The sequence below is a fragment of the Macaca thibetana genome, chromosome 14, assembly GCF_024542745.1.
Source record: "Macaca thibetana thibetana isolate TM-01 chromosome 14, ASM2454274v1, whole genome shotgun sequence".
NCBI lineage: Eukaryota > Metazoa > Chordata > Mammalia > Primates > Cercopithecidae > Macaca > Macaca thibetana.
The window spans coordinates 73,034,799-73,061,145 of record NC_065591.1 but is presented as its reverse complement, the minus strand read 5'-3'; the positions used below and the strand labels follow the sequence as shown (position 1 = coordinate 73,061,145).

The 26,347-nt window shown below is 34.5% G+C and overlaps 1 protein-coding gene across 1 annotated transcript in view; it reads left to right on the top strand.

Annotated features, from left to right (window-relative positions):
• Window positions 1-26,347, top strand: part of TENM4 (teneurin transmembrane protein 4) — a 3,098,737-nt gene that overhangs the window by 391,021 nt on the left and 2,681,369 nt on the right. The window contains exon 2 of the mRNA XM_050757454.1: window positions 21,748-21,791. The gene's annotated coding sequence lies outside the window, so the exon portion shown is untranslated. The remainder of the gene's footprint in view (window positions 1-21,747; window positions 21,792-26,347) is intronic.

Here is a 26,347-nt window from a genome sequence, read left to right as displayed (position 1 = left end):
GAGAAATAAGTAACAAAATAAATATATTATAAATGTTCACCGTTTCTGATGCTCAGAATTTTTACTGCTCAGGATCTTTACAAGTCAGTCAATGTTCTTAACATCTCTATGCAAAATATTTGGCTGTGTTAGGCAGGCAATGGCTTTGATTTAAAAAAATCAAAGCAAGTAAATATACAAAATAATTTTTAAAACCCTTCCCTATGATGTGCAGATTCCTGGAATTGGGAATAGAATATCCGATGGTTCACTGTGCTGCATAATAATTTCTAATGTGCACTTGTCCATAGTGAAGAATTTTCATTGCTCTTAGAGAGCAAGCACGTGGCCTCCTGGGGTAGAGTATGGATTTGAAGTCACTTAGACCTGGAGCTGTGTGCAGACTCTCTCACTTACTGGCTGTTGACCTAAGGGAGTTATTAAGTTCTGAGCTCTTCTTTGCTTATTTGAGATTCAGATGGAGACAGTTGTATGTATTTACTTCCAAGGATTATTTTGACGATTATAGCAAACAATGTATAAGCAAACTCTTGTAGCAATTATGACACCTTCTGGAAAGAGAAAATGTTGGTTACTTCCCTTCTATCACAGTGTTTTGATTCTTAATAATTATACTGATTATTTAATGACTGTGGTGTGAGAACACATGACTGAAAGAGTAAACAATGATATCAAAATACCCAAAGTGTTTAGAGTCAGCCTTTTTCATGGAATTTGTTGTATTATCTCAGAAAATATTATGAAGTAAATGAAAAATGAACTATAAAGTCAAAAAAAAATTGCTGTGGATTTCAGCTCTACCAACTGCTCACTATATGGCCTTGACTACATTATTACCTTCTTGTATGCCAATATTCCATGGTTAACATGGCTTAACAGTGTGGCACATATAGAATGATTTTAAGTATTATGTGAATTAAGATGCAAAACATCTAATTAAATACATGGAACATTGTGGGTACTATTGTCTTTTCCTATTTTTAAAATGTTATACATCTGTAGGATTAACATACTGGCAATTTAATTATTGCTCTTAAAATTGAGAAGCCATGAATTAAGATATGGAGTCCTCACTCACAGATAAGTAGGTGGACAGGTTAATAATGATGGGCTAAAATGTATTATTTGAAAAATTATGCCTCCAAAGTTTAAAGATTGAATAAAGACCTTTGCCATCTGTTTATAAGACTTTCTTAGATAGTTAACTGGTAAAACACATAGCACCGTAGGAGACATCAAGGGAGGTTGTGTATAGCACCAGAGTATTTGCAAAGTCAGTAAACAGGAACCAAAGCTAACTTTATCCTAGTTAATGGGTGCAGTTAGGACTGGGACAAGGAAGCGCCTTGTATATGGAATGTGTATTCTCTGAACACAAATTATATACTTGACCTTGGGATAGGTTTAGATGCTTCAAAGATATGCAACACAAAGTTCCTGCATTTAGGGTTCTAAAGTTCAATGTGCAATTTATAAATAAATAATTTCAAAGCTATGCAAAAAGTGATAAGATTCAGGTAAACATAGTTTAAACTTGATGTCATTGATAATATATATCTTTATTATACTATGGTTCCAGTATTAAGTAATTGAAATATGATGAACATTTTGGTCTTTCCTCTCAAGGAGATTGTAATTTCCAACTCAAGGAATTGTTGAAATAATTAAATATAAGCCCAAAATATTGACAATTCTAAGTCAAAAGAGAAAAATATTTTAAGAAGAGTTCAGATCAAGAACCTTAAAAGGAGGCAGAAAACATTTCCTACTTAGGATCATTGAGATTATCTTCTCATTAAAGAAGTTGAGGGATGACTTAAAGAAAGAAATGATATTTGAGTTCAGTCTGAAAAGGTTGAGATAATTTTTGACAGGTGAAGAATAGAGTAAGAGACTAAGGAGTGGCTAGGTGGTAAAAGTGGAGAGAACACGTTTTGGATTGGAGCATAGAAGCAGAATGATTTAGTGCATATATTAAGGTGAACTATAGAAAACGGTCATTGTGGTGGACAAAGATGGTCTAATTTTGGTAATTTCATATGGTTCAACCTCATATAAAATATAACATACATCCCGATTGGTTTGCCATGAATGTGTGTCACAAAAAGTGTAGAGTTCTTACACATTGAAAGGTCTCTTTTGACTCTTCTGTATTTGTATGCTCTGAAGTGATGCAAAGAATTCTAGCTTCAAAGTCAGACAGGCAATAGATTTGAATCGTGATTCTATAAACTACCTTGGTCAAATCGTTTAATGCCTCTAAACTCAGTTTATTTAATTACAAAATGGGAATCATAGCACTAACTTCACAGTTTGTGGAGATTAAATGAGACAATCACATATAAAATTTCTACCCATGTCTAACATAAAATTGGTCTTCAGAAAATGTTAGCTGTAGCATTGTAGCAGAAGTTCCAATCTTAATTGAAAAAGTTTTTGACAGAAAAATTGAACAAGTCTCTAGGAAAACATCTGTAGTTCCTTCTCTTTCCCATTTCTTTTCTTCCCTTCCTCCCCAGCCCTGATGCTTCTCCAACAGTAGGCTCTCTCTCCACCAGCTGTTTGGGGATTTTAAATTCCAGGAAGCCCTGTTGCTGACATATGTTTGAATTGCTTCCTTTCTATTTAACCTTCTTGGTAGAAAATTAACAAGTTCAACTTCCTCCTTTAAGTTGCCAAACATTTTACACTTGGAATTGACTGTTGTAAAATGTGCATGGATAGTGGTTGTTTCTTTGGCACAGTCATTATTTATGCAATTATTTACAGTACACACATTAACAATTCATTTTCTGTTGCAACTGTAGAAATAACTCATGAAGGTGAGTAGAAACCACCTGGGATTTTCATAACATGTTTCTTTCCGAGTTGTGCAATTATGTACTACAAATGAGATTAGTGTTTGGGGAAGAGATAGATGCCTGCACCTTTGGTGCAACACCATCTAGAAAGTTTAACTTTGCTGTTTGTCATATGACTTTACAGTTAATAAGCCCTTCCGTACACATGCTGTGTTTCAGCATACACAGGTCTTTCTTATGCATTACCCTATTTGAAGTATCAAATTGAAAGAACAATTTAAATGTAAGAAGAATGACTGATAACAATTTCACTTTCCAGGTAGGTAAACTGGAACTCAGCAACATTAAATGGTCTGCTTAAGGCAGCATTGCTAGTAAGTAGTGGAACCTTTATTCTAGAATATTATTTCACATGAAATACACTTTTCTCCTGACTCCCAACTTCAGATATACATATATAGATTATCTCTCCATATATAAAACTATATGTAATACATAGAACCCCAAAAATGGATACCATCCAGTCTCATAGTATTTTATTTCATTGTTTAATTCTGTCTCAGTTCAGGTCAGGGCCTCTTTCAATGAAAAATAGGTAGCTGACATGTCTGTGTTTATTACTCGTGTTCCTAAGCAGAGATGAAGCTTTTCAGTTTGGCTGTTTTTCATACTGGAGTGAGGCAACCAGATGATTCACTGTATCATGACTGTATGGAAATGTATGTGGGGTGAAACAAGTATTGTTTGTAGGCAAAAATGTAATCTGTATGTTTTCTAGGCATCTTTCTTTACCTCTTGTTACAGTTTCTTAGATTGTCTCTCCACTACCAAGAGACATATGGTCTGAGTTTGGCCAAAGTCTTATTTTTTGTTCCGGTTGGTTGTGACTTCTTTTTGAACCATCACCTGAAGTTATGCCTAATCAATCCTTCCTCTTTTTCTTATCAAAACTTAACTATGAAAACTAAGCTGTGGTCTGGCAACTTTTGAGTAGTTACCATGGATCATAGCAATCTTTATTTGCTAATAAAGTCTAGGGATACTTTTTCCAAATATTTGTTTGGAATTCCACAATAATCACTATAGTTAAGACTTCTTAGAATTTTTGGTGTCTGAAATTTCTACCATCTACCTATTTTTAGGTTCCAGGCTAAGAAGACTATGTTTTTCAGGACTATCTTCTTAAAGACAAAAGCCAACGGCCGGGCGCGGTGGCTCAAGCCTGTAATCCCAGCACTTTGGGAGGCCGAGATGGGCGGATCACGAGGTCAGGAGATCGAGACCATCCTGGCTAACACGTTGAAACCCCGTCTCTACTCAAAAAAATACAAAAAACTAGCCGGGCGATGTGGCGGGCGCCTGTAGTACCAGCTACTCAGGAGGCTGAAGCAGGAGAATGGTGTAAACCCGGGAGACGGAGCTTGCAGTGAGCTGAGATCCGGTCACTGTACTCCAGCCTGGGCGACAGAGCCAGACTCGGTCTCAAAAAAAAAAAAAAAAAAAAAAAAAGACAAAAGCCAGATGAGAAATGAAGTGTTAGTGACATTAGTAAGGTTTGCAACTGCATAAGGTTTATATTTGGAAGGCTAAGTAGCCCTTTCTCATCTTACTTCCTTGAATCTAATAGGTCTGAGATATGGTATACACTCAAATCCTCTTGCCAGTGATAATTATATTGGCAAACATTTACTGAGAGCACTCTATGGACCAGACACTGTTCATATCACTTTGTATTTATTATCTCATTTAATCTACACTGCCAGGTAGTCAAAATTGGGACTGGTACCGCCAGGCTATTAAGCTTACCTATTTGCAAATTGAAGAAATTGGTGAGCATTAGTGTGGTCATACAACAAGAAGGCAAGTCCCGTCTTGGGTTTGTTTATCACAGGGGAGAGAAAAGGTATAAGAAAGTCTACTATGTCTGGATGCAGAGTGAGAGTTATAAAGTATTGTCAAGTCCTTGTGAGGCAACATAATCGGCTCTGCTAATAAAAGGAGACTCATGATATTTCAATTTCTGACAAATATAGATAGCAACACTTTCACTTGAGGTTGCTGGACAGACATGAACTAGCAAAACAAGAGTCAGGAGAGGCCCACTGCAAAGGACTGTCGAGAAGGCAAATATTAGCAAATATTAAAATAAAAAGATCCCTCCATTAAAAACTTATGATGTTTACAATTAGGCAATTTAGTGGGTACTCCTAGGAAAAAAAGAAAAAAAAAACGTGATAATGATAAAGTTTTGAGGGTTCAGTTACATGACTACTAGCCGTTGTGATCAGCTAACAGAGAAGATGGTTAGAGATAGGAGCAAGGTCCTAGTGAACCTCATAACTTTGTTTCATTTCCATCATATTGCTTGGAGACGAGAAGGTCTCCTTTTTTTATAGATGAGAAACATGACTCTGGAGAAGGCTGCACAACTATTAACTTAAGCCCTGGCTATCAAAGGTTTATCATGACAAAGCATGGAATTAGATAAAGTAACTCTTCTCTTCAAGAAGGAAACGGATGAAACCAGAATGCTGCCCTTTAAAATAAGGCCCACTTTATGTAAAAGAAAATGAAGCAGTGGCTCAGACATTTATTTATCTCAATGTAATGCACTAAATTACCTCCAAAATTTCTAAAACAGCTGGTGGGTTATAACGTAATTGTGTTAAGCTAAGGACTAAAGTCAAGGCAAATTGGATTTTCCAAAGGTGATTCTTTCCTTCAAAATTCACCATTAATTGGTTTCCTGATACCGAAAGTACAGAAAAGATACTAACTCTTCTAAATATATGCAGATCTCTCTATATTTACTTTAAAATATAAATAATAAACTGTAAGTCTCTATGAATTATCTATGCTTACATGATTTCTTTTGTTGTAGAAAGCATTGATATATAGCTAGCTTAGAAAATAGCGACAGTTCACAAGTTGTAGCTATTGTTAGTTACAACCAATGTAAATGAACTTAAATAAATTTGCCTAAAAATTATTTTTTCCTGCAAGAAATTGTTTCCCTTATACAATACCTACAACATCTGGGATTTGAAATAGTTATTACTAATGTTGTTTCCATGCTGTTGCTCCTTATACCAACCCTGGAGGAAAAAATATTTCCTCTAGCAGTGGCTGAGTCTAACTGAAATAGAAAGTTCAATTTCTTCCACAAATGTTCCTGACAATTTTTGCTTGCCAGAACTAGCTTTAAAAAAAGAAATAAATAAAGAGTAGAGACTTATCTGTAATCTCCTTAGTGGCCTCTTTCTAAGTCTTTTTTTTTATTAAGGGTTTGTAAACTTTTTGTTATATTCTTTTTAAATTTTCTTCTAGCAAAAGAAAAATTTTACATGAAGTGTATTCACATAAAAGTATAAAAGCCAAAAAAGCAGTACTAATACGAAGATGCATTTATTCCCAAATTTTACATTACTAAAATTTGAATTTGTCTTAGTAATGAAGGCACGTCATAGTTAAATTGACAGTGTTTTATAAAAAGTTTCTTATTATTGCAAAAAATAATGGTTCCTTTTAGGACATCTAAAAGTAGTCGAAATATGCTAACAGCTAACATTTCTGGGGATAGTTCAGAAAATTAGAATACATTGTTAGGAAAATATTTTAACCCAAATGAAGAACTTTTACTTGCTATTTATCGTATGGTCTGTCGTATGTTCATTTCATCTGCATTCATACATTCAATATCTTCTAAGTCACTATCAAGAAAAATACACACACATTTATGGAAAGTTCTTCTCCTTAGAGACTTACGGGGCCTTGAAGGAGAGTTAAACACATAATTACAATACATTGTAATAAACTAGTTTCAAAGGCTATAGGAAGAGAAGTGGTGAAGTTATTCTTTGAAATGATCTACTGACTTAATGTTCCTGAAATGTTTCAGCTTTGGTATGTAGTTGAGTGTAATCCAGAGGGTTAGTGATTTAAAAAAAAAAAAAAAAAAAAAAATATATATATATATATAAAAAAATACACCCAGTAGAGGTATAGTTAAGAAAAACACCTGAGTCAATTTACGTTCACATTTAAATCAAAATCACTAATATTGTCAGGAAAAAAGTATCCATTGAAAGCTACACAACTTACTAATTGTGCTGTCTTTTTCAGTTGCACCCATTCTTTATTTTTCATTACCAAGGTCACTTAAGATTCACTGTCTATTGCTCAACAAATCAGGAGAATATAGTAAAAATAGAAAATAAGTGAAACTGTAATCAATTGTAGCATTTAGGGCATGCTGTTGACTTTTTTAATTCATTAATTAAGGAATACTCACTATTGAATTATAGTACTAGTCAGTTTGCCAAGATGGTTCATTAAAGTCCAAATTTTATTATGTATTACATGCTTTATGCTTTTTACACAAACTTATTATACTGCTCAGAGAAGGTGATCTCTGAAAGCACATTAGACTAATGTTCCTGAAACACTGGCTAATGTAAGTTTTATTGGATTGCGGTAACCTGAAAAGGTCACCTAATGATTTGTTCCAATAATGATTTACTAAAAGGATAATATAATTAATGAGTTGTTGTTAAATGGTTGACCTTGAAATACCTTGTCATTTGTTGAGATGTGTAAATATCATATTAATACAAAGAGAGAACAGAGAATCAAACAATCTTTCGATAACATTTTTCCAAATTTTACCTAGATTAGGTAGGTATGGTGATAACAGCTAACATTTATTGAGTGCTTACTATGTGCCAAGTACTATGCTAATAAGCATTTTAATTCATCAACATGTTTTATTCCCACAAAAAGTCTAGATGATTATTCTGATTTTTAGATGAAGAAAACTCTAGATTATTATCATTCTGATTTTTAGATGAAGAATTACGGATTTAGATAGGGCTAGTAATTTATCCAAAGTCATTCAGCTACTTAGGCAAAGTTCAAGTTTGAACCAAGTTATCTCTGGTTACAGAGCTCTCATACTACATTGAATATTTATCTGGATTCTTCAGAGGAAGTAATCATTTATGAATTGAAATACTATGGATGAGATTTGAACTCTCCCCTCCTTCCAGCAATTTAAGAAGTTAGCAAATTATATTTTGAAGTAGTGACATTGTAAATGATTAAGATTTTTGAAGCCAACTATACCAGTTCAAATCCTAGTTCTACAACTTGCTGCCACATAGCTTTGAACCAGTTGTTTAACCTCATCAAGCTTTATATCCCCCTTTGGTAAGTATGATACCTATCTGAGTCTTGTTTGATGATGAGAAAATACATAAATATGCTTATGAGAAAACTTTGTATCACTCTACTCATTTAGAGGTTGAAAGGGGTTTATTCAATGCAGTTTCCACATGCAGTGTTATAAAATAGGAGTGAAAGCTTATACTTTGAAACTTTAATACCTACCATTTCCTTGTCTATCTATCTATCTATCTATCTATCTATCTATCTATCTATCTATCTATCTATCTATTCATTTTCCTAGATAAATTAGATTTGCCTTTATTATTCAAACCTATCAAGGAAGGTAAAACTCTCCTCTGTTGATCTCGAAAATAGTATAGATAATACCTTATCAACAGGAACTTATTTTCAAGAAAGAATGTGAACATCCTGCTTTATTTATTCCTTGCAATATTAGTTTCATCAATAAGCACATGCACACATATAGAATGCTTCCTTTCTGCCTTAGATTGAGTTCGCTTAGAAAACAGATGCTCAGTTGTCTAGAGATTTACTTGTAGCACAAAGTTGGTTTTCATGGAGGGGGGTTCACAAAGTGGGTGGAAAGGTGCTTTTTAGGAATAGCACCTTGAAGGAATGTAAGGTAAGTAAGGGAAGTGGGACTGGGTGGAGGGAGAAGTTGTTGCAGATGCCTCACCAAGTTATGGGTAGAATTCTAGAGCTGGTGTAGTCCTTAAGAGTAACTGAAATTAAGACAGAGAGACCTGGATTTTGTTAATATTTCACTGGTATAACACTTCATCCACCAGTATTAGTTTGAGGCTGCCCTGCCCCACCCCACCATCACATACATCAAGAGGGAGCATAATCTTGATTTAGGTACATCTATCTCCCCAAGAGCGATTCCCAAGGAGGAATTGCTTTGAGCCATCAGCAGCCACCCACCCCAGCAGGTGGGGCAACAAGAGCCATAGTCCCAAAAGGCAGCTCTGGATACCACACCACAGTATCTACAATAGAGTACAACAGGGTTAATAATGTTAATAAAATACCTCAATCATAGTAACTACCCATACTCTAACACAACAAACACAACAGCATTCAATGGTAGAAATTTATATGACCACAAAAAACCTGATAATCTGAATTGCATAACTGTAAAATATATATTTGGTTATGCATAATCAGTAAGCAAATATCTATTAAGCAGCCACAACCTTTACCATATTATAAAGCCAAAATTACAAGTGAAGAGTCAATGGACATTGTGTGCAGCCAAACCTAAGAAGGGCATATCACCTATATAGTGTCCTGGCCATTGATACAAAACCTGAAACTCATCATGAAAAAAATTCTCAGACAAACCCTAAAGAAGGAATGTTTTATTTTTTTTAAAAAAAGAGAGGGGATGGAGGGCTGAATTATTTAAAGATATAAGTAACATAAAAGTCAATGAAGGTTGTGGTAACATTTCTGATTTAAGGAGACTAAAAAGACGTGAGAAGTAATGTTCCTTCTGGCCCTATACTGGAGGAGAAATAGTGCTTACAGAGAACATTACTGGGAATAATCACAACATTAGAATGCAAACAATAAATTAGACAAAAGTGTTGTATCTATATAAAATTAACTGAAGTTGTGGTGTGGTTATTATGTTGGAGAATATCATTATTCTTAGGAAAAATATGAAGTATTTAGAAATAAAGGGCTATGAAACATGTAACTTGCCTGTAAATTGTTTAAAAATTTGCAGGAATAAACACACAGAGAGATACAGACACAATGAGTCTGAGGTTAGATGTGTACAGGTAAAACAGTTTTTTTTTTTTTTTAAATTTGCAATAGTACATGCAAAAGATGTTTTAGACTAGAAGAGAGAGGTAGCACTAGAGTTAGCAAAGAATGTATGGATGGAATATGTTCTAAAGGCTGAGGCAGCATGACTTGCTTAAGGATGTTAGGAGTAAGAAAATCAAATGGATCTATAAATGCCCGTTTGTTACAAAGTTACTTATATCATGAAGCTTGTGATACTTTTCTTGCACTGTACAATCTTAGTTTGTACTAATCCTTCAAATATCAGCTGAAATTTCTTCTTTTTAAGTAAACCTTCTCTGATTATTATCAACCAGAATTGGACATGTGTTACTATCCTGAGAATAGTCTGTATTGTAAATTCCTAACATTTATGAGTAAATAAAACATCACATTTCGTAAGCACTTATACAGAGGCTCCTGAACTTCTAGTGGGCTTAAGTCCCAATAAACCCATCGTAATTTGAAAATATCATAAATTGGGAATGAGTTTAATACACCTAACTTACCAAACATCATAGTTTAGCCTGTCCTATCTTAAACGTGCTCAGAACACTTACATCATCCTACAGTTGGTCAAAATCATCTAACACAAAGCCATATTATAATAAAGTATTGAATATCTCATGTAACTTATTGAATACATTACACTGTACAGTACGGTATTAGTGTTTTACCCTCATGATCATATGGTTGACTAGGAGCTGAGGTTTACTGTCGCTGCCCAGCATCATGAGAGAGTATAATTCTGGATATCACAATTTCAGAAAAAGAACAAATTTCAAAACAGGAAGCACCGTTTCTGGTGAATACTTATCACTTTCATACCATCAAAAAGTCAAGAAATCTATAAGTCAAATTATGGTAAGTCAGGACCATGTGTATATAATGTCATATACACATACAGGCACAAAAACATAGGCATGTGTGTTTCCTTCTACTTCTGTTTTTTACAATAGTGGTGTATATTAATAATTAAATAACTCTATAAGTTAAAACCCACTTCAAATGTCCAAATGAAAGTGAATTTCTAGTTTTTAATCAACTGCCCAACTGTCAATGTTAATAAAATATATTTAAATAAATTGCTTATCTTTCAGTATTTCTAATATTAAATGTGTTTTATAAACATATTACACAAATTTAAATTTGTTTCATAATCACATACCCATATTTAAAAATTTAGACTTACTTAAAAGTTAAACTCATTTTATATCTTTCTTTTCATTTGCCTTTTTATAACATAATTTCCCACTCATTTTTCTCCTTGATTTTTATCTTAGAGAAAAACTATTTTTAAATTATCTTTAAAAAAATACATTTTCGGAGCCTAACTACTTGATATAGGTTAGTATATGTTTGCACCGTATTCATTAACTTTGGAAGAACATACCTGTAAAGACTCAAAACCCTTGAAATTTTGTTCCATTATTTTTGAAATTTGTTGTCACAGGGGATGGTGACAAATTCATATTTTGGAAATTATGCACAAGAGCATAAAGCAAACTAATTCCATATTTTTTCAAGATACCATTTTAATGCTTGGGTGTTTTTAAATCTTTATCGTTGAAATTCAACATTTTTGTTTCTTTAAAACTCATCCTGGTATGGAACATTTCTATGTAATTTAGGCCAAAATGTTTAAAGACATATTCATAGTTTTGCTGCCTGAGAAATGGCTTCAATTTCATCATTGTTAAATATTTCATAAATTTTATTTATTTCTCCTGAAATTTTAAGACTGACATTTTCTGTCATTTTTCTGTCTTCTGTTATCTTTCTCTTATTTTAATCTTTGCCACATTTTTACTTTTCTTCTATATTAGAACATTTCTTAGACAGTACTCTAAATTATTGATTAGACTTGTATCTTCACACTGGCTCCTTGAGACTGGTAATTTTATGTCTTATGCATTCTTTTTAAATGAGTTTGACACTTTTGACTATTGTTTTAGGAGTTTTTTTTTAAAGTAAAAAACATTCTTCTTTTAACTTTTAAAAACTTTTATTTTTCTGATCCTATGTGAAAGAGGTAGTGTAATTTTGACTTTTAATAAAAGTTCCCTTTTTTGTTAAAATTTGTTAGTTTTCATAGAATATGTGTCTTTTGAATATTTAAAATTTATTATACTTTTTTGTTAAGCTTTTGTTTTTTTCTTCCAAATAGAACCAATGATAGAGATATAGATATGCGATTTTCCAACAGATAGGGTCTGGAGATTGCTCTTAAATCTTCTGCCTGAATATTTTAATTCTTATGGAATCTTTTCTCAGTTTAACATCTGGAAGGCAAGTGCATATGTGCATAGAAATTCATCTGGCATGGCTCTCCTAAACTGAAATAGAATCATATCTCATTCTTTACTGCTTTACTTTCTGTCACTCGAAACTACCACCACCAAAACAACCAAAGTTGGTTTTTCTATTCATTTAATGGACCCTGAGTCTCTGAGTTAATGTAATATCAATACGAAGAATCTTCCTTCTTTTTGCAAGAGAAATTAATCTCCTTCATGAGGCAAGGTGCAAGTTAACCACCACCCTCTATCAAATTAAGACCACCTGATTCCTCATTTTGGCAATCTCAAAAGTTTTCACCCTTTGTCTTTTCAGCTGTCATTATTTTAAAAATTAGGAGGGAGTTAAAAGATGTGTCAAAGGTTACTAGTTAGATGCCACTTTAAATCAGATTCAAAACAACTGCTTTTCTATCAGTTGGCCTGACTCCTATAGCCACAGTTATCTCTCAGTTCTGGGAAGAGAGTTACTCCTGAGATAAGAAATATAAATTAGAAAGGAGGTTTATTGGAAAGAACACCGAACTGGGAGGTAAGAGAACTGTAGACTCACTGTGGTACTCACAGTTTAATTGTCACAGCAATCTTTCATTTTATGGCTCAACTTCCTTATTTGCCTCACGCGTGTCTTAGGCTCCATTGCTAAGCTGTATTCATCTTCTAGTTGTCTGAACCTAGGAGTTGTTTCTCTCTTTTTATTTTTTCTTTTGTATCCGCACTTAAGAAAGTTCAGACAAAGCATATTATACTTTTTTAAGTTTTAGCTTTTTTGCAAAGGCGCGTGGTAAAGAACTCTCAGGTAGCTGCTATCTGTGGAAGAAGAGGATTAAAGAGGCTCTAATTTTAGTAGAATCTCCTAGATATAATCATGTCACTAAGATATTATCATAACATACACAAACTATATTGAGAGCAATCATTAAAAATCGACATTTATAGAAATATTCGTTCTATATGGTCTACTTATCTGTCTTATTAAAATTGCTGAATTTAAGAGGAAAACATTTATACATCTTTTTAAAAAAAATGCTTATAGCTTAAAACAGATTCTCCTGTAATTGAAACATATTAGTGCAGCATTCATATATTCCCATCATAGATTTGGATCCCAATAGCACACAAATTTATTGGTTCACTTAATCAACTGTTTATTAAATTCCTACTATTTCCTTGCAAAGTATTAGCCACCAAAAATACAGAGATGACACAACTTGTGCTCTTGAGAATCTCAAAGACTGAAAGGGAGAAATAGAGGTCAAATAAGGTATCTCTTACATGGTGTGATGAGTGCAATGTAAGCAAATAGTGGGGACTGCAGAAAGCAAAGCAGCTTCAGTCGGAGTTCAAGGAAGATTTTTTTTTTCTACATTTAATGGTTACCTGTATCTTGATGTGTGAGGAAGAATTATAAAGTGAGTTGGTAGGGTGTCAAACTAAAAGGAGTAAGCAGCCCAAGTGTGATGTGGTCTGGCACATTCTGAGATCCACAAAAGATTGAGGGAAGAGCATAAAGAGAAAAGAAAGATAAGCCACAACCTTGTATATCAGTTTAAGGAGTTAGAACCTTCTTGGAAATGGAAAATAATTAAATGCTTTTACTTGGAAAAGAAGCAGTTCAGGTTTACATGAAAACTTGTCCATTAAACACTTCAAACTCATGTCTAAGATCCACTTCTCATACATATCAAATGTTTTGCCTTGTTTCTTAACCATAGATTTCATGCCCACTTTCACAGTAGTCTAGCAAATGTGTAGTCAGATGCTGCACAGATGTGCATGTATGGGAAGCACCGATATAATGCCAAGTTTTACCTAAAAAGATCTGTTTGTGGCTTCATGAAGGTCATTTACAAGGAGGAACTGTACAGACTCCTTAATCATCTCGCTATATATATCCTGAGCTCCCTAAAGGAAGGGATTGTGTAATTTTTTCATCCTCAAAACTACCACATTGCCTTGAACATAGTAGTTAATAAATATTTGAATGGATGAATGAACTAAGAAAACATAAAATACAGTGAGAAGCATAGGAAGCTAGTTTCAGCAAATTGTTTTTATCCCTATATCCTATTTCATATTCATTGAAAAGTTCTCTCCCTTCTGTTAGCCCAGCATTTGTTTTTGTCACATGGTTTATCAATGTTGCTAATGAGCTGTTAATTAGCTGCCAATTCTTGTACAATTTAGAAGAAAACGGTGGAGAAGGCTGTTCAAAGGAATATGCCTCGATGATCTTGCCTATTTGTTTTACATGTCCAAGGTCCTGTAGTACAGAGATGTTATACATTCATAAAGTTACCACAGGCTCACTGAATATGGCTATGACTAGATTATGACTTCATTCAAAATGACTAATACAGTTTTATAGAAGAAAGATTCTTTTTCTGTCATAAAGGCAGCATGTTAGTGAAGGAGGGTCTAGGTTAGCAATAGCATCACTTAATGGGAAAAATACACAAACATTCCCACACACAAACAATGGACCCCCAATCATAGGTTTGAATCTTAGTTTTGCTGTTTACTAATTGTGTTCTCTTGGCCTAGTTGCTTCACGTTTTTTATCTCATCTGTAAAATGGGAATGATGTTTGCCTCTAATGATTTTCGGCTGTGAAGAAATACAGATAACATAGGTAAAGCATTAGCAGAGTCTTTGCATATGAATGGATCTCAAAAATGATTTTTTTTTCTTTCCTATAATGATGAGGCATAGTGTGTCGGTAAATCATGTACTCTTTTCTATGATTATCTTAATGACACAAACATGACTTATATTTTCTTCTGATAGTTCCCTCAAGGTTTCTCTCTCTTTTTTTTTTTTTTTTTTTTTTTTAAGGCAAAGTCTGGCTCTGCCACCCAGGCTGGAGTGCAGTGGCGCGATCTCGGCTCACTGCAACCTCCGCCTCCCAGGTTTACACCGTTCTCCTGCCTCAGCCTCCCGAGTAGCTGGGACTACAGGCGCCCGCCACCACGCCCGGCTAATTTTTTGTATTTTTAGTAGAAACGGGGTTTCTCCGTGTTCGCCAGGATGGTCTCGATCTCCTAACCTTGTGATCTGCCCGCCTCGGCCTCCCAAAGTCTTGGGATTACAGGCGTGAGCCACCGCGCCCGGCCCTCTCAAGGTTTCTCTACCAGCACATTTTCAGATTTTTTCTAAATCTTATGATTCTAATTTATCTAATTTCTTTCATGAAGCTCTGACTCACTAAAACGTGTTCACTTTTTGCAATCAAAGCATGTATCACACAACTTAGCCCTTTAATGTATACTCATTGTAATTTAATGAATTATCCACTAACAGCCTTAAGTAAATTTCAAATTATTGGGGTGAGAGAGAGAGATCAGTTCAATTAAAGCCTGTCTTTTCCCCAGACTACGTGGTAGCTCTAAATTGTTTAAAGATAGGTGATTATTTAGGAAACTCACTGGGTTTAAAGTAGACAGAGATAGAGATAGTAAGGCTTGTGTAATATTCCGTATGTCACTCTATCCTGGCCCGCGGGATAGTCGAAGCAGGCCCTGGAGGAGGGGGTGGGAATTTGGGGAACAAGAGATACGAGAAATGGAGACAAGACAGTGCTCTGATCAAGTCTCGTTTAATGGCGCGAATGCAGTGCCTTATATACACTTGGAGGGGAAGGGGTTGGGCCAAGGCGAAAATGATCTCATAGTGGAGGTGTGGCCAGATAGGTATTGGTTTCTCTGGTCGAACGTCATGTTGCACCTGCGCTGTCCGGTAGTAATTTTCGCGGGCGCGGGAAAAATGGGTGAAGAAGCAGCAGGAAGAGCGCCATCTTTTATGAGGTATTAATACAGGGAAAAAGGTAAATCTAGGGAGGAGGTAGAAGGTGGAAATGAATAGAGGTCAGGCGTTTTTAATCGTCAGTTATTATTCGCTATGGCTGGGGCGTGCAGCTCCGGACATCACTCCATACTTTCAAGCCCCGTTTCATTTTGACTGGGCCATTTGACTGTTTTCGCCAATGAACTATGGACTGAAATGTGTCATTTCCAGCTTGAGGCAGTGAGACACTCAAGTGCTTTTTCTCAGTCTCTCCTTTCCCCTACCTTGAAAATCAAAGAGCCGGCAAATTCTAAGTGCTGTAACTGGAAGGTGGTAGAAACTTGGTCTGGTTCCCTTAGTAACCACATGGAGTAGCTTCTTCATTCTAATTTTTCCAATCCCTTCTACTCCTCAGTAAACATGTACTGTGATTGAGCAAGAGATACTTGCTGTAGTAAGCCATTGAGATTTAGGGTCTAATTTATTACTGTATCATAACCTAGTCTATCCAAATGAATACCTTCTTTAAATATATTTTCCTTTTAGGAAATGATTACTCCTCTACCATTACTGACAAATATATTGAGGTAAAGAACTGATAACCTGGTTTTTATTTAACTGTAAGTATTTTGATAGATAAACACAGTTATATGTCACTTAACAACGGGGTTGGGTTCTGAGAAAAGAATCCTTAGGCATTTTTGTCCTTTTGCTATCATCATAAAGTATTCTTACACAAACCTAGATGGTATAGCCTACAACACACCTAGGCTATATTGTGTAGTCTATTGTTCCTAGGCTACAAACTGTAAAACATGTTAACCGTACTGAATACTGTAGGCAATTTTAACACAATAATATGCAGTGTTTCTTAGAACAGAACATTCTTATGCATATCCTCATTTGTATATAAACAAATAAGCATACTTACATCCAAAAATAAACTTTATGCTACTACTAAATTAAGAGTGTAAGGATTTTTTTTTTTGTATTTTTAAATATCTAAAATAATTTTAGAGTTTACCGTAGTATTTTCCACACTCAGTTCATCATAATAATCACTTGGTATCTTTCTTAAAATATATAGATACTATATTTAGGTCCCACCCTAGCCCCAAATAATTAGAATTTACAGAAAGACAGTACAGAATATAGCTTTCTTAAAAGCACCTCAGGCTAATTTTTTGGTCAAGAAAGTTTGAAAAAATAATATTTTACTGTGGAGTGGAGGGTGATAGTTGGGGTTTGATAAATGAATTGCTAACACAAAAGCACTTCATGAAAATAGTTTATAAAAATAGTGCTAAATATGGTATAAAAGATCAGTTAAAGTAGACACTGTCTAATCAATAGGTCCTCAAACTCCTGTATATAAAAAATACTGTAACACCACATTACAGCCATATAATTAATGTTCTAAAACTTAAAAATGTACTTTCACATATATTGCTTTATTTCATATGATTTCCATATGGTTAAATAATATTACTGTTATCTTCTGTCTATAGATAAGAAAACCTAGGCTCTGATACACTATGTTTTGCTTCATGTTCACATAACCAAAGGCTTTTCTAGTAAAGTGATGTTTGAATAGAAGCCTAAGATAGTCACACTTTAAGGGGTCAAAAGAAGGAGAAATGTTGGAAAAAGTCATCGACATAATCTTGGAAATATTCTGAGTTAATCAATCCTACTCATTTCCTAAAATTGATTATTGTCTGTCTTAATTAAGGGTAAGAATTCTTCAGGTGGTGTTTGAGAGTTGATGACATTTCCTAAGAGTGATAAAAATCATTTGCTCTAGAGCCAGACCGTCCCAGTTCAATTCTTGGTACTATTCTTTAGCAGTTGTGTAGCTTTGGGGTTGTCACTTTATTTCTCTGTGCCTCAGTTTCATTATGTGAAATGATAATAATATTTAAACCCATATTATGTTGTATACGGATTAATTGGGCAATACATGTAAAACACTCAGAAGAGCACTGACATATAGTAAATATTCAATAAGTGTTGCTTATTTCATGGTTGGAGACACTAGCAGGCTCTGGCAATCTCTTTTTCTATTTGACAGGGAAACAAGAAACCCAATTATGATATTTCCTACATTACAGTCTCATCCTCATGCCTTGTTCACAGCAGTTGACTAAACTGTGTTGAGCCATGATGAATGCACAATACTTCTCAAGCTTTTGGGTGCATCACAATCGCCTGGAGGCACTGCTACACCACAGGTCACTTTGCTCCACCCCCAGAGTTTCTGATTCTGGTAGTCTGGATGATGCTGAGGTTCCTGCTTTCAAACCATGGTCTGGACATGGAGTGGACAATCAACTCAGACCATGGAGAGATTTGAGACTATGGAGAGATTTGAAAAAAAAGTTTAAGGGACCTGGGCTTTCTGTTGTTGAGTTAGGGAATGGCAGAAGGCAAAACAATTAAATGAATGCTACCACTATGTCAATATTTTATTAGATGGTGTGTGTGTGTGTGTGTGTGTGTGTGTGTGTGTGTGTGTAGTTTTAACTTGGGCATGCCTATTCTTAGTGATATTTTCTAAGTTTCTCTGTTATATTTTACCTTCTCAGAATACTACTATTTTTATTTGTCATAGATTTAGGGCCCTGTGTCACTATTAGTGTGATTTGATGTTTCTCTGTCCTTAGAACAAGGATTACGTTTCAGTAAGAATAAAAATCGCCAGGGTGGTGGTTAAAATGCTGATTTCTAGGCGGCAAATAGGACTCAATAGGTTTGGCCAAGAGCCCAAAACTTAACTTTTCTTGGACAAACCACATTAATCTGATACAAATGATTTGTGGCCCACATGTGGAAATTCCCTAGATTTTTGTTCAAATTCCATCTGCTGTTGAAGCAAAACTATTGCATTTTTTCATTTTTAAAATGTAATTTTTATTTTTAGGTGACCTTTCAGTCCAATTTGTTACATTTCATTAAAATCTGCTTGGTCTATGTCTTTTTTCCAATTTCAGCATTTGGTATAAGACATTTATAGAAAAGTGACTTGAAAGCAATTTAACCACAAGTTCAGCCAAATTAATTTAAGGAGAGTTTAGTAAACAGCCTTGCTTTCCGTACTTAAGTGATCAATTTCAACACCTGCTTTTCCTTCCAGATGGAGTTAATTAACATTAAAAATTATTGCCGATAGCAGAGGCTTTTTTTTGATAACTCACAGCCTTCCAGCTGCATCCAGATTCCTACACTTCTGAAAATTAAAAACAACACGCAAATTTATTGTTGAACTATTTCAAGATATGCACATAAGTAAAACCTTAGAAGAAAGAAAACTTACAGGTGCAAAGTGTATCCTACATGTCAGGCATTTTAACATATAAGATCTGGTACACTCCTCATAATTATCTCAAGAGGGGTGTTATTCTACACACGCTTAAAATATAAAGAAACTGAAAATTAGAAAAGTTGTGTAACATTTTGGATGTTATGCAATTAGTAAGTAGCAGAGCCAGAATTGCTATTTAACCAAAGTCAACACTTTGTCTACAATTCTAGGCTAGGCTTAGACTGAGGTGAAGATTTGAAATTTTAAAAAGAAATCCCCAGGGAGTATGAGTTAAACTAATTGGTGTGAGGTGGTTTATACTGAGATAAATATTGCATTTTAAATATTATGAATTATGTGTACATATATATGTCTACATAAAGTGCCCGTGAAGCTGCACTGTGATGTGGTGACGCCTAACTATTCCATAATTGTAGTTCACTAAGAGCACTGAGAATTGCTTATGCGTCAGACACCAGAGTAGGGGTGAAGAAGAGGTCAAAGCCAAGGAAAGGTAAAACGATTATTACAATGGAGTCTGCAGTAATGAGGTATAGGTATTGTGAGTTCAAAAAAACGAAGAGGTATTTAGTGAGGAAGTGGCATTTTAGGTATAAACAGTTGCTCCTCACACTAAACATTAAACCCGTCCATAATCCTCATTTTAAAGAGGCATTTTGCTGATTTATAACTGTTATTTATAAAAGGTAGCTTTATAAACAAGTTTGGAATAAATAACTTTATAAGTAAGTTATTCATTCAGCTTTTTTATCACACTGAATTTCATGGTATCAGTCCAATTCATTTAAATGTTATAATAGAAGAAATATCTTTTAAAAATACCTGAAATATCCAGCACTTTCTAGTGATTGTGAAGGAATAATACAGTTAAGAACATTGTCCATCATCATCTTATAAAAGATCCATCATCTATAGAAGTCTTTCATTAGAAAAAGCGGTGGCTTTTTCAAATAATTTATTTATAATTGGGGACTATTAGGGAATGTAGTTAATATACTATTCTAAGGGAGATATATGATATATACACACATTTATAGATGTACATACACACATACACATATCCACAGTCAAATCTATTTGTAGTAGTTATGTTCTATGAAGTCACCATGAATTAGCACATACTGGACCATTGCTCCTGTGGGAAATACAGGACTAGGTTCCTGCCAGCCCGAGATTACAACATTGTTGTCAACTGACATACATAATTTTGTTTTATGTGTAAGGATATCTTAATTAGTATATATTGTTGATTCATGGGCATTGCACTTATGGTACCCAGCACTATACCTGGTGCCTGAACAAAGCTTACCTACCACACACATTTTCTCCAGAAGGCACATCACAGGCTCCTTGTGCCCAGAGTGGGATAAAGCATTTTGGCACTGCACTTCCGAGCTACTTTTAACAGTAAAATCATCAACAAAAACAAAAAATGAGAAAAGTGTGATGCTAAATAGACCATGAAAAGGGCACTTGTGTACAGTATGAGAGCTGAAACAAGAAGGTCAACCATTGCCTTGTTCAGCCTCAGGGAAGATACATTGTTGGGTAATTCAGAATTTTTTCCATTCTGCATGTACGCACAAATGACCTCAAAAGTGCCACAAGTATTGATTTGGTGGTTACAAATAAATTTTAGCCAATCTGAAGTTTACAAATATCAAATCTACAAATAATAAGAATAGAATATTCATGAACATATGTCACTTTAAGTTATTGTAAATAGAGTAATCGCCTCCATAACCACAGTGTAACTCTCTAACTGTAGAATGTCTCATCTTTTCCTTTAGGTACATATCTCATAGGTACTTTATGTTTTTAAGGTTTATAAATAATTATTCACCATCTCATATGTCATCATTCTGGGCTGAGAACTCTACAGGATTTTTAGGATATTTTAAATCACATAGATTATTCTGAAGCTAAGGGCTCTAATAATTCAGTTCCTGTGATTCTCTATACTTTATTGTCCACCAAGTATTAAGACTGATATTTTTGAGTTGAAATTCTCAATGTGTTTTCCTGGGAGTCAGCAAACTGGCCTGAAGCCAAATTCTAGTGAGCTTTCTATTTTTGTCAGGAATGTTTAATTGGAACACAGACACACCCATTTACTTACATACAACCATAGTTCAGTACTTGGGAAAGAGACTGCATGCCTGTAATGTCTAATACATTTGCTATCTGCCCCTTTAGAGAGAAGTGTGTCAATCCTCCTGTCATGACATAAGGCTACAATAGACTTTTATCACATCTGAGTAGACAATTAAGTAGTCAGAGACTCTAATTAGAACTATTTTTTCTCTTTAATGCACTTTAACCCTAGTTGATGCCTTCAAACAGTTTACTCTTTTGTCATATATTTTGAAGATGTGTTTGTACAGATTTGCCTATCTATGGAGAATCTTGGTCATTCCAAATAATCAAATTGCTTAGAGTGATTGAAATGCATTTTGTCTGAATGCCATATATTTAAATCATAGCTGAGTTAATGTAGCTATAAAAATATAATGTGATTTTGAAGTTTACTATAAAATACTCAGTTTGTATATTTTTATTTTTTCAGTGTCCATTTTGCTTGGAGATGGATGCTAAGATGTAAACTGACTGGTAAGTGACACCGCATTTCTTAATGATGATGTAATTTTTGAAACCAGAGATTCTGTGTTTATTCTGACACTCTGGTTCTTAAAGCTGGAAACCAAGAACTATGACTTACGGTGATTGGAATATTCTGTTGTTTTCCTACAGATAAAGCACTGAGATAAAGATTTTATTTTTATTTGTGCTCACTGAACAAGAAATTTAAACAGTTCAATTTGCAAAGTGGAAAAAAAATTATTTGGATTATAGTCAATGTTTGTGTCAGTCATGAATTAAATCTGAAAGGAAAACAAAGGTTCGTATGAGTAGAAGGAAAGAGGAAAGATAGGGAAACTAACCTAACAGGAACTATCAACCAATAAGTTCTATAATCAACGTAATTTGCTTAGAGTTTATGTTCTTTAAACTTATTAATACTTCATGAAAAAAATTGAACATATCTCTGAAATTCATTATTCTTGTATGTGGTTTCTACCTTATTCCATAGAAATATGGAAATAAATGATTTATTTTTGTTCTAGAATTTGAATGGATGACGTTTTGTTTCCTTTATGCACCAAAGCGTTAGGTTTGCCAAATTTGCAGCATGCACGTTTAAAAATGAGTCATATATCAATTATGTTTTTTGATACATTTTAAAATCAAGTATTAATAATTGTCAAGGTTACTAGAACCTGTTAGTTTTATCTGGGAGTTAATTTTAAAATACACGTTTCTTTAGAGTTAATTTAATAATGTTAATGGCAGATGGTATTTTCTTTTGTTATTCACGTATCATTCAAGTTACAGTAACCATAATTGCAAAGTTATGGGTTTTGACGTAAACCTAGGGAAATCTAGATTATTTTTCTGATTTAATAATTTATATATTCTCTGGAAGCTCCTATGGATCTGTGTAACTTAGCTGAGTACCAATACAACAGAAAGGATAGTATTCTTTACTTAAGTGATGAATAACATCTAGCAGGTTGTTCAAGAGGTATTGTTGGTGTTTGCACTTGTTCACAGAATATTAAAATACTTGACTGATGCCGGGTGCGGTGGCTCAAGCCTGTAATCCCAGCACTTTGGGAGGCTGAGACGGGCGGATCACGAGGTCAGGAGATCGAGACCATTCTGTCTAACACGGGGAAACCCCGTCTCTACTAAAAAATACAAAAACTAGCCGGGCGAGGTGGTGGGCGCCTATAGTCCCAGCTACTCGGGAGGCTGGGGCAGGAGAATGGCGTGAACCTGGGAGGCAGAGCTTGCAGTGAGCTGAGATCCGGCCACTGCACTCCAGCCTGGGCGACTGAGCGAGACTCCGTCTCAAAAAAAAAAAAAAAAAAAAAAAAAAAAAAAATTTGACTGAATATCACATAATATCTTGGGAATGTCATTGGAAATAAAATTATATATATATATATATATTTTAATTATGATTCAGAAAATGTAATTTCCATTAATGTCTACATGTATTTTTAATTTAGGCAGACATCTTAGCTATATATTTTTTGTCATTTTATCATTTTATCATTTACATGTGAAATAGCAGAGACAATGTTATCTGATGATTTGAAATAAAATATGTAACACTTACTATATATTACCTTAGCTGCTTGTTGCCAGTTTATAACAAAGTACGTTTGTTCTCCCATAGCATCTCCTTTAAGCTTTCAGTTTGTTATTGAGACAATGCTACCTCATATCACCACTGGCAAATATGATAATGTCGAGCAAATATAATCTACATTCTAAGTATCAGTTGAGAACAGGCTGAAGTAAAAGTATTGTGAACTTTTAAAATGTCCCATGCAAACCAAGAAACATTAGGATAAATGCAAGGGAAAAAATAAATAAATGAAAACAATTAGTAGAAAATACAGGAGTTGCAAAGTGAGAGATCAACTCACTGTACAAACTAGTGCTTTTATGTGAATATGCGATCTAAAAAATGGAAAGTTAGGGCAGGTGATTATATATTTATTTAGTATATTTTAATATTGTTATTTTTTAAATGTATAAAACATGTTCGCACATTTTTTGAAAATATTTAACGTATCTGTTTGTTGCCTTAACTGGACACTATTTGATTGGCTGTCATATTAGAGAGAACCACGGTACAGAAGACCACCAAAAAATGTTGTAATGGACCTTTGGAAAGCTAGTCTAGGAAGAACTAGTCATTAACTAGCTACATTGGTGAGATTAAACAGCTATTGAATGTTGAACATTTAATGGGTCCAAAGTAGCAGCCTCATGTTTTGAATACTTCACCTTCTGTACATCAGAAGGACAACTGTTTTTAGTTACCAGTATTTCTGCATTTCATTTAATGCCATATTAAGAAATGAATATAAAACATTCAAATCTAAATGTTAAATCAGGAGAAAAAATAAGAGCTTATTTGTGGTATTGCACTGGAAACATGAGAAACAAATTGACATGACTCAAGTAATTCATGTGAATGGATAAAAGAGTAAATTTAACTTTTATAGGTAAGCAGCTATTTTCCAAACTGTTGTAACATGATGAATTCAAATGTCAACATTTGTTGCATCAAAGGCTTGCTCCTGGGCCAAAAAGTATTCCCTCCTGTAATGTAAGAATTTCTCACTAGTTTGGATTCTGATATATCTACTCTGATAAACAAGGAAATCATTTGTCTAAAGTCATTTGTTAAAATTTCCCAACCACTCAACTCTTACTAAAATTCATTTTCTTCATAATGCTGCTTGTCAGTAACAAGTCTAAAAGGATGAATCAATGCACTAAAATAATCAACGCTGCTTCAGGTTTACATCAGTCATTAAAAACTATGAAGACATAATTTGGAGATTTATAACTGCCATAAATGAGTAAAGTGTACTTATAAGTGACATTCTGACTGATACCCTGGTTTAGTGCAGAACCCTAAGCAAAAATAAAGTACCTTAATAAATATTTGTTGATTTAATAAATTAATGGAGTATATTTTTGAAGTAAAACTCTGGGTAAAAAGAAAATAGTAGTAGCAGTAGAATTAAATTACACAAAGCGCCATACTTAGTTTCAGTAAAGGAGCAGTATTGCATATGTTTAAGAGCAAAGACACCAGATCCAGAATTTCTAATTGAAAATTCTGATACATACAAGGCATACAAACTTGTTCCTCTCTATGACAAATTTTCATCATCTCAAAGTATGGAAAGACCGAATCCTTGTATTCTATTTGGAGAAGTTTCTATCTCATAGTAAACATATACTTATTGGCTACAGTTATTATTATTACCATTGTTGTGGGAGTTGTGTGAAATTAGACGTATCTTTCATGATCAAGGAGTTTTTAGTCTGGTAGGAGAGACAGACATACACAAGATTAACTCTAATATAAATTATGATGTTTCCAAAATTTGAAATAGACGACTAGTGATTTAACAAGTGAGAATTTGGACTCATCTCATGAATGAGGTACCTCTTTAACTTACTCTTGAATAATTTTATCTTATTGTGAAGTTGCTCATGAATATTTTGACATAGAAATTTGCAATGACCGTATTCTGACAAAGATGAAGTCGCTAGACCTAAAAGGGCGTGAAGAACCCACAAAACAACATTCACCCCTAAATGATAATACTGATTAGTTTATTAAACAATTACTCCATTAAAACTGATTTTATGCCATTTCCTGCTGATATTTACTTTTTAAACTGGCATTCAAGGCCATTCAATGTCAAGAGTCAATGTACCTCTCCAAACTTACCTTCCAATATTTTCCACCTACCAGCTCCAATTTCATTTTATGCTCCAGACATTTTTTTTGTCTTCTTTTCCCCAAACTCACTGTGGTTTTATACATTTTTCTTTCACCTCAAAGGCTCTTATAGCTAGTCCTACACTGGGCAAAATTCTAGCCTTCTATAGAATCTCTTATACAAATGTTATTTCCTTTGTAAAACTTCCCCTGACTTTCTGCATCATTCCAAATTGGCAGATAGAGACCAAACAGTGCCTCCTCTCTCCCCCTCACCAGACACACACCTGCACGCACACGCGCGCACACACACACACACATACACACACTCCACAAGGCAGTTATAGTAAATTCTGAATTTCTTTAATCAGGGATAGAGAATATCGTATTAGAAGTGCATTTAGAGACCCAGAACTGGAATAGTTGGAGCTTACCTGTGCTGATTCCCTTGGCTCTCCAAATCCAAATCCATAAGGAGTGAGGGCTGCCATGCAGCTGCCAGTGATATTTTCCACATACAGTAGAGTCTTGCTGATTTCAGAAGCTTAGTTTCTTCCTGGGCCGTGATCCTTAATGTTTTCACTTCTACTCATGAGGAATTACACATACAATCTATATGCTTCCATTTAAGGAAAGCATTGATTTCCTCATTCTGAACTAATCTCAGTAACAGAGAGGAGCTTTTACAACTAGGGGAAGCAGGAACATAGTTCTGAGTTGTACTTGCATTGAAAGTTGCATCACTGCAGGAAACTCATTTTTCAAATGCCTCTACTCGGTATTAGACCTTTTATCTTCTAGCTCCCATAGCACTTTCTCTTTAATATGAGTTGGCCTCCAGGTTGGGGAC